Genomic DNA, 9,147 nt, shown 5'->3' on the forward strand with positions numbered 1-9,147 from the left:
TTTAGTAAGAGGAGGGTAAGCAAATGCAAAAAAAAAAAAATAGAACAATAATTGAGCAGAAATGATAATTACATATTTTGGATTATACACTTCTGTCAGAGAGAATGACAGCAGACTGTAAGAAAGACGTTATTGTAGTAGGTCCAGTGTGGTAAAGACCCATGCTGCATTTTCAGAACATACCAATGACACCCACTCTCCACAGACACACACTGAGATCATCAATGCTCTGGCCTCTGGTGCTAAGGCCCTTAACCAATGCACAAGAGACCCAGGGCTCAGTTCCACCCAGCATCTGTTCAGAGAAGCATCTTCACTGGTCATGGAAAGAATGAGCCATTAAATACTCCCGTGCACACTGCAAGTGAAATTACCCAAAGCAAGGAGAGCGTAGCTCCCATTCCTTTCCAGACCAATCCCCATATCTGGCTTTCTGAAACCCTGCCTGGCTTGTGGGCGTTGGAACCCAGTTCAGTCCTCCCTACAGTCTCTGCTTCAATCATCTTGGTAATTCCAACTCCGCACAGTATGAATTAACCTCCTTCTCTTCTGCTCTACCAGCTTCCCAGTTGCCCCTTCGTCCAGCCAGTCCTACATAAAGTCTTACTACTGTGCTTCCTTTCATAATAACTCGGATGGGTCTTCAGAGGGAATTTTAAATGTCTCTAGACTAAGGTTTAAATTGCAAGCAACCACAACACAGTGGCTGGCTGGGAGCTGCAGTCGCGAAGGTACACACAGCTGTGTGACTCTTTCCTCTTACCCCTAACATATCACCCTTTGTTGGTAGTGAAGGGGTTTTGCTATTTGTTCCGATTTTAGAGACAGTAGTCTTTAAATAATTTTAATAGACAAGTCTTAGATGTATTTATATGCTGAATTCCCACTCTGGCTCTTCCTTACAGGAGTCTTATAAATAAGGGGGGAAATCACTACCACCATTAAAATATATCCCATACTGTCCTATAGAAGCCAAGGCTCTCCAAACATATACCCACATGTGAGAAATGGCTGAATTCGCATTTGGGGTAGAGTATTTTAACACGCGCCCTTCATTCCTGTTAAGGGGACACACTGATCTGATGTCAGGAAGGTACAAGAGGAAAAATGAAACAAACCAACCAACAAAAATCATCACATTAACTACCAATAGCGTGCCCACCCTGCCTGACCCAAAATATTTCCAAGAATACAAAACAAAAAACAAAAAACAAAAACAACAGCAACAACAAAAACAAAAACAAAAAACAAAAAACCGTTGAGAGGAAAGCCTTGGGAAGAAGAGGAAAGAGACCTAGGGAGAGCTTTCTCTTTCTGCCTGACTGGGAGGAATCAGCTTTTCTCTTTGGAAAGCTGATGAAGGTTAAGCCCCTGGGGAACTCTTGCTGATGAGTCTCTTTCATGAACCAACACATCTTAATCACATTTCCCCAGAGGAGTGGCATCACTGGCTCATTTTATGTTCAAGGTCATGAAAAAGAGGCTCCAAAAATATGTTTGAGGCAGAAGCAAGGGGAAAGGTGAGGAGGGGGAATGCAGCTCCGATAAGATGATAATGTGAACAGGTAGACTGTGCAGCCGCTCAAAGCTCTCCCAGCTTTGAAGACAGAGAGCCCTAGAAGACATGGCCACTGAGGATTCTTCTCTAAGGACCCAGCCTTAATGGGTCCTTTAATGGTATTTCCCTCAAAGGAAGGAAGAGGGAGTAATTAGAAAGAAGGACATGAACAATAATCAGAGCTTTTGGAAGATCATATAATATTGAAGGACATAGTTCAAAGAAAAATAAAGCCTGGTGTTTTGATTTTGTTTTTGTTTTTGTTTTTTTTTTTTGGTTTTTTTGGGTTTTGTTTTGTTTTGTTTTGTTTTGTTTTGTTTTGTTTTTGAGACAGGGTTTCTCTGTATAGCCCTGGCTGTCCCTGGAACTCACTCTGTAGACCAGGTTGGCTTCAAACTCAGAAATCCACCTGCCTCTGCCTCCCACTGCCCGGCAAGCCTGGCGTTTCTTGGCAAGTCATGGCAGAGTGAGTCTGAACAGTAGCAGGAGTGAAGTAGAAACCATACACTCATCTTTTCAAAGATGCCTGCCCAGGGATGTCTAGCTCCATTGTTAGGGACCTGCCGTTAAGCTAAAACATCATGGCAGAAAGATACAGTGAGAAAAGTTGCTCACCCCACTGTGGACAAGAAGCAGAGAGAAGAGATGGAGGGAGGGAGGAAGGGGAGGGGAAAAGGAGGGAGGGAGAGGGAAGAAAGAAGGAGTTTAGGACAAGAAATATTCTTCAAAGGCATAATCCCAACAACCTAATGGCTCCAACTAGGCCCTACCTCCCTGAACAGTGTATTCATTCAGTATGAACGTATCAATGAGTAATCCATTGATTAGCACCCTCAGGATCCAGGTATCTCTCAACATCACCATCAGATGGGGACATAGCCTTCAATAAGCGAGGTCTTCTTTTTGAAGGATGGGTCATGTTCCAGCTGTAACAGACCCCAGGCCAAACCAGGCGTTATGTGATGATGTTAATCAGTTACCTCTCCATGATTAAGAGCAATCTCCAGCTTCCTTTCCTTGAAGCTTCACTGATCAACATGCTTATGTCTACTCCATTTCTCCCCAGCTCTCATACCCTGACATCTTCAGTGCTGTATCAAAGGTTTGCCCAAACAGCCTCCTGGCCCCACGCATCTTCCAGACTTCAGCTGCATTTGTATCCCATGGCCAAGACTAACTCTCAAACCTGTCATTTATACAATCTGTCCCATTGACCATTTTTCTGGCTATTTAATCAAATTACTTCCCTCTACTAGTTCTTTCCAACTGTTACAAAAGGATACATTGACTTCTCTTTATTTCAGTAATAACAGAAGCAATAATAATGTCCTGTTCTGTTAAGTATCCTGCCTCCTCCAGCTGCAGAGGTCCATGTCTCTTTTTCTTCTCCATCAGTAGCTTGACCCTCTGGAGAACCTTCACTTTCCTGCCCTCCCCTTCTGCTCTTCAGACTTGCATATCAGATTTATTCCCACTCTACTGCTGTATGCTACTTTGGACTGCACCCAGCAAGCTATATCTGTCCTACTAGTGAATAGCAGAAGCAGCAGGGCTGGGGAGACGGTTCAATGGGTAGATTGCTCGCTGCAGAGAGCCTGAGTTTGAGTCCCCAGAACCCATGTTAAGCTGGGCGTGATCCTGTGTATCCGCAATCCTAGCACTTGTATGAGGAAATCGGAGACAAACAGGAGACACCCTAAAGCAGAGGTTCTCCACTTGTGGGCCATGACCCCTTAGGACCATCCTGCCTATCAGATATTTACATTACAATTTCTTTTTAAAAAATTATTGGATATTTTATTTATTTACATTTCAAATGTTATAACCCTTTCCCGGTTTCCCCTCCGAAAATCCCCTATCCCATCCCCCTTCCCCTGCTTCTATGAGGGTGCTCCCCACCCACCCACTCTCACCTCACTGCCCTGGTACTTCCCTACACTTCATAACAATAGCAAAATCATAGTTATGAAGTAGCAACAAGAATAATGGTTGGGGTCACCACAACATGAGGAAATGTTTTAAAAGGTCTTGGCATTAGGAAGGCTGAGAACCACTGGACAAGAAGCTTGTAGGTCAGTTGGCAGGTGACTGCAGTGGAGAACAATGAGAGGCACTGTCTGACACCAAAGGTTGTCTACTGACCTCCACATATGTACTGTTACCCCCACCCCCACCCACACACAGGAACAAACACATATATACTGTACACACACCGATTCCTCTTTTTTTCCTTTTTATTGATTCTTTGTGAATTTCACATCATGTACCCCAATCCCACTCATCTCCCGTTCCTTTCATCTTCACCCTCTGCCCCTGCAACCTTCCCTCCCCCAAAAAAGAAAATAATGTGAAATTTTTCAAAAGTCTTGTCATGGAAGCTGTAGTGTGTCACAGTGTCCCATTTTGGTCCACACATCTTTAGTTGCAAATCTTCATTGCAATGAGTCATTGGTCTATTTCTTTCCAGACCCCTGGCTTTGGCTATACTGTCTATACGGGCTCTTCACCAGGACTCCTCTCAGATATCCTGTTGTCGCCCTGGGTCAGGGAGATCCTGCAGGCTTGGATCTGCAGGGCTGGCCCTTTCATGCACTCCAGCAGATCATAGATAGGGTAGATGGAGTGGGCCAACTCAAAGCCCCGGATCTGGGCTTGGGAGGTAGCTGGGTTGGTCAGACCTCCAGCTCTCCTGCTCCAGCACCACCAAGAGAAAATGTTGCAACAAGGATGAGCTCTCTCCAGCACTGCCCCCAGCCAGCTCACCCACTGCCACAGCAGACAAGGGACGGGGCCAGCTCTTCTGCTCTCCTGTCCTCCAGCCAGCTCACCCACTGCCACAGCAGACAACCAGGGCCAGCTCTTCTGCTCTCCTGTCCTCCATCCAGCTCACCCATGCCTTTGTCACCAGGGCCAGCTCTGCTGAGGTGCCCAGGTGAGGTGCAAGGCCTGCTCTCCTGAATGCTGCACCCAGTAAGATGCAGGGCCACCTTGAGATTCCTTTCAACAGCAGTTGTCCCTCGAGAGGTTAGTTTAGCTTTAAACATACCCCCTGGGCAACTTCCTTCCTCTAGCTTTTGAGATTATACACTCTTGATTCATCTTTTTATTTATTTTTCTTCATTTCCTTCCTTCCTTCCTTCTTTCCTTCCTCCTTCTCTCTTTCTTCTTATTTATTATCAGCATCCATGTTGTCACCATCATCATTGTCACCATCACCATCGTCTCTAAGTGTATGTGCTAGACGTGTGTGAATGTAGATGCGCACATGCCCACTGCAAGCATATGGAGGTCAAAGGACAACTTTCAGTGTTTGGTTCTCCTCTCCTTCCACTGTGGGTTTCTGAGACTGACCTCAGGTAGTCAGCCTTGCATGGCAAGCTGGGAGCATCCTTCCTCCGTGAGCCAACTCCCAGCACCCCCTTCTCTCCTTTCCTCCACTGTCCTTACCCAAACGTTTTTACCACCTGCAATAAAAAGTTTATTCTTGTTCAACAGTAACCCCCCCTTTCCTATTGCGCATTGCCTGATAACGTGTCTCCGTGAATTTGCCTATTCTAGTCGCTCTGCAGATGATGGGACCACACAATAGTTCTGTGGTGTCAGGCTGATTTAACAGGAGTGTTTTCAAGGTTGATCCATAGGGTGGCATATATCAAAATCCCATTCCTTTTCACTGGGAAGCATGCTGCTGGAGGTATAGAACTGCAGTTTGCTTATTCATTCCTCTGCTGCTGGTGTTCATTTAACTGTTACATCTTCCAGAAATGAAGTCCAAAGAGACTTACATTCAAACACTATCAAGAACACCAAACTCTCTTCTGATTAATAAGTTCCCAACAAATTATCAATTTAGCAGAGACTTGACAATAGTCCATCAAAATGATTATGTAACAACAAAATGATTATGTAACAAAAGCTGGCTGGCTTTGGCAGTCAGCTTCCTAATGCTGGGACCCTTTAGCACAGTTCCCATGCTGTGGTGACCTCCAACCATAAAATTATTTTGTTGCTACTCAATAACTGTAATCTTGCTACTGTTATGAATCATACTGTAAAAGTCTGATACGCAGGATATCTGAGACGTGACCCCCGTGAGGGTTTAACACACAGGTTGAGAATCGCTGATCTAGAGCAGAAAGAATTCTGTCGGCTAGTGAACCTGCAGATTCAGAGCAATGGACACTGAGAGCGCCCCAGGCTTTGCCTGCCTCAGCATTTCTGAAGAGCAGAGCAGCTAGGCTACTGAACTAAGGATGACACAAGCAAGTCTCCAATAGCACCTATCAAATGTCACTGAAAATGAGGAAATGACCATACTGTTGCCCTTGACATCAAGCACTGAGACACTATGAGGATCTTTCTCTTGCACAGGAATAAGGGACAGTCCCTCCTTCGTATTAGCTCTCAGGACCAGGAGTATGTGCCCTGCAGCTTCAAGCACAGATAATGACAGAAATTTAGGAGGGAGGGAATGATTAGGTCAGCAGGCCTGCAGCAGTGTTAAAGAAAAGGACTGGAGGTAATTGAATCTTTAAAATGAGAAACCTACAGCAGGAAAAGTGGAGACCCTTCCACTCCATGCTAAGCATTCACCCCAAGCACACTTCACAGAGGAAATGAAGCTAAGCACGCATGTTCAGTCAAGAGTCCATATTAAGATTTGGTAAGGTGAGAGTTTACTTCTGTCAGACAAGGGCTCTGAGTAATCTCTCTCTCTCTCTCTCTCTCTCTCTCTCTCTCTCTCTCTCTCTCTCTCTCTCTCTCCCTTCCTCCCTCTTTTCTTCTCTCCCTCCCTCTCTCTCTCCCTCTCTCCCTCTTTCCTTCTCTCCCTCCCTCTCTCTCTCCCTTTCTCCCTCTCTCCCTCTCTCCCTCTTCCCTTCTCTCTCTCTCTCCCTCCCTCTCTCTCTCTCCCTCTCTCCCTCTCTCCCTCTTTCCTTCTCTCCCTCTCTCCCTCTCTCCCTCCCTCCCTCTGTCCCTCTGTCCCTCCCTCCCTCGCTCCCTTTCCCTCTCCCTCTAACCTGTCTGTCTGCCTGACCCTACCACCCCTCCTCTCTCCTTCTTTCCAGATTGGGTCTTACTGTGTCCCTGTCTTTGTGTACTTCCCCTATGCCACATCAAATTTGAAGACACGAATGCTGAAAAACAGAAAAACACAAGGTCTGGGGAAATGGCTCCATGGGTGAGAGCATTCTTTGCACAAGCATCAGGACCTGGGCTCAAATCCCTATCACCCAATCAAAACCCAGGTGTAGCCACACATGCCTGCAACCTCAGTGCTGAGCAGGACAAATCCAGGAGGATGGCTTGGGGCTCACTGTCCAGCCAGTCTAGCAAAAGAAACAAATAAACAAACAAACAAACAAAACATAACAGTGAGCTCCAGGTTCGGGGAAAGCCCAGTCTCAGGGGAATAGGGTAGAGTAATAAAGGTACTTTATATCCTCCTCTGGCCTCCATACACATAGTCATGTGCACATATGGATACAATGTACAACACGCACCCCCTTCAGTAAAAGAACCACCTGACACATAAAAGAACAAGAGGTGTTACTGAAGTCTCTGAGGAACAAAACAAAGGCAAAAGTTGTCAGCTAGAAAAGAAAAAATAGATAGAATACTTCTCCCATTAAGAGGAAGAACAAAGCTGTGCTAAGTCCTTCAACTGTGGTTCTTTTGCTCACAGTGATCTGGCCCATCATCATCTACGATGCAATCACATAATAATAGTTCTCTCCAACAACTTACCATCCACCCAAGTTTCGAAATGTTTCCCCAGACCTTGGTAGTAATTAGGGATCAAATGAGAGAAAAGGATGGAATTTTCCAACATGTATTTCCCTTTATATTTTGGATAAAATGTCAACCTACCTCAGCCATAGCACAACACAGAGGAACTTTCACATAATCAATGATGAGAGCAGGTGTGAGACATCGAAAATAACACTCTACATTATGAAATGTGTTAGTTGATGTCTTATATACTGTTTATACTTACAAATACATGCAAGTGTAAGCACATAGGTAGGTGCATGCAGGTAACAGGGAATATTGATCATAAGTCCCCATATTCTAAACTCTGTGTTAACTGATTTAGTTCTTGTAATGTTTAATCAAACAGGTACTATTGATGCTCACAGTACACACAATGAGGAGACAAGAGCAAGCAGAGGAACACGTGCAATAGCCATTAAGAGCACATTTGCAAACCAGGTTCCAGAATCTTCCATTTGTTTTTGTTGTCATTGTTGTTGTTTGGTTGAGATAAGATCTTCATGGAGGGGCTGGAGAGATGGCTCAGCAGTTAAGAGCACCAACTGCTCTTCCAGAGGTCCTGAGTTCAATTCCCAACAACCACATGATGGCTCACAAACCATCTGCAGTGGGATCTGATGCCCTCTCTGGTGTGACTGAAGAGAGCAATGGTATACTCATATACATAAAATAAATAAATACATCTTTTTTTTTTTAAGGGGGATGGCTGAAGAGATGGCTCCAGTGGTTAAGAGCACTCACTGCTCTTCCAAAGGTCCTGAGTTCAATTCCCAGCAACCACATGGTGGCTCACAATCATCGGTAACAGGATCCAATGCCCTCTTCTGGTGTGTCTGAAAACAGCTAGAGTGTACTCACATACATAAAATAAGTAAATAAATCTTATAAGAAAAAAAAAAGATCATCATGTAAGCCAGGCAGGCCTCAAACTCTCTAAGTAGCCAAGGATGACCTTTTGCTAATCAGTCCTCCTGCATCCACCTTCTGAATGCTGGGATTCACCACCACACCTAGTTTATTCAGTGCCAGGGATCAAAGCCAGGGCTATGTGCTTGCTAGGCAAACCCTCTGCAGCTGAATTACATTCCTAGGCTTGAACACATTTACCTGAAGATTTGTTTTCTCACTTCTTTTCTTGTTTTTTTTTCTTAACTTCTGTCTTCAATGGGATGTGAAGACTCAAGGGAAGAAGTTAAAGTATCCATGTAGGAGTTCTAAATACCTTGAGAACTAGCTTAAGCATCTACTACTTAAGCATCAGCATTGAGCCTTTTCCCAGCCCGTTCATTAAAGTGCATCTGTAAAATGGATCTCTTAGCCTGAGCCCACAGCGCTGATTAGAAGTCAGTACTGTTAGCAGGAAGCTTTTCAAATAAACAAATGCCGCTTCTCCGAAGCAAACTAATTGCACTCTGTCAAAATGGTAAAGGTAGACTATCTGGGGTAACTGGTATATCGGTATGACAAATCTGAACTCTCACCTCAAGTCAGCTCCATCTTCGCTATCTCAAAACGACACCTGGCATGCGTGGGGAGTGGTTTGTTTGGTTTGGTTTGGTTTTTTAAAATTTTACTTTATATGTATGACCACTTTGCTTGCCTGTATGCACCACATGCATGTCTGATGCCCAGAGAAATCACAAGAGGGTGTCCAACCCTTAGAACTAGAGTTAGAATGGTTGTCAGTTGGGACCTGAATGTGTATGCTGGGAACTGAAATTGGATCCTCTGCAAGAACTAGTACTCTTATGCCACGGACTGGGGTTTCTCGCGGGGGCCCCTTGTTCCGCGGGACGAGGGATTCTGGCCAGGTGGAC

Source organism: Mastomys coucha, unplaced genomic scaffold (assembly GCF_008632895.1).
Source record: "Mastomys coucha isolate ucsf_1 unplaced genomic scaffold, UCSF_Mcou_1 pScaffold13, whole genome shotgun sequence".
Taxonomy (NCBI): Eukaryota; Metazoa; Chordata; class Mammalia; order Rodentia; family Muridae; genus Mastomys; species Mastomys coucha.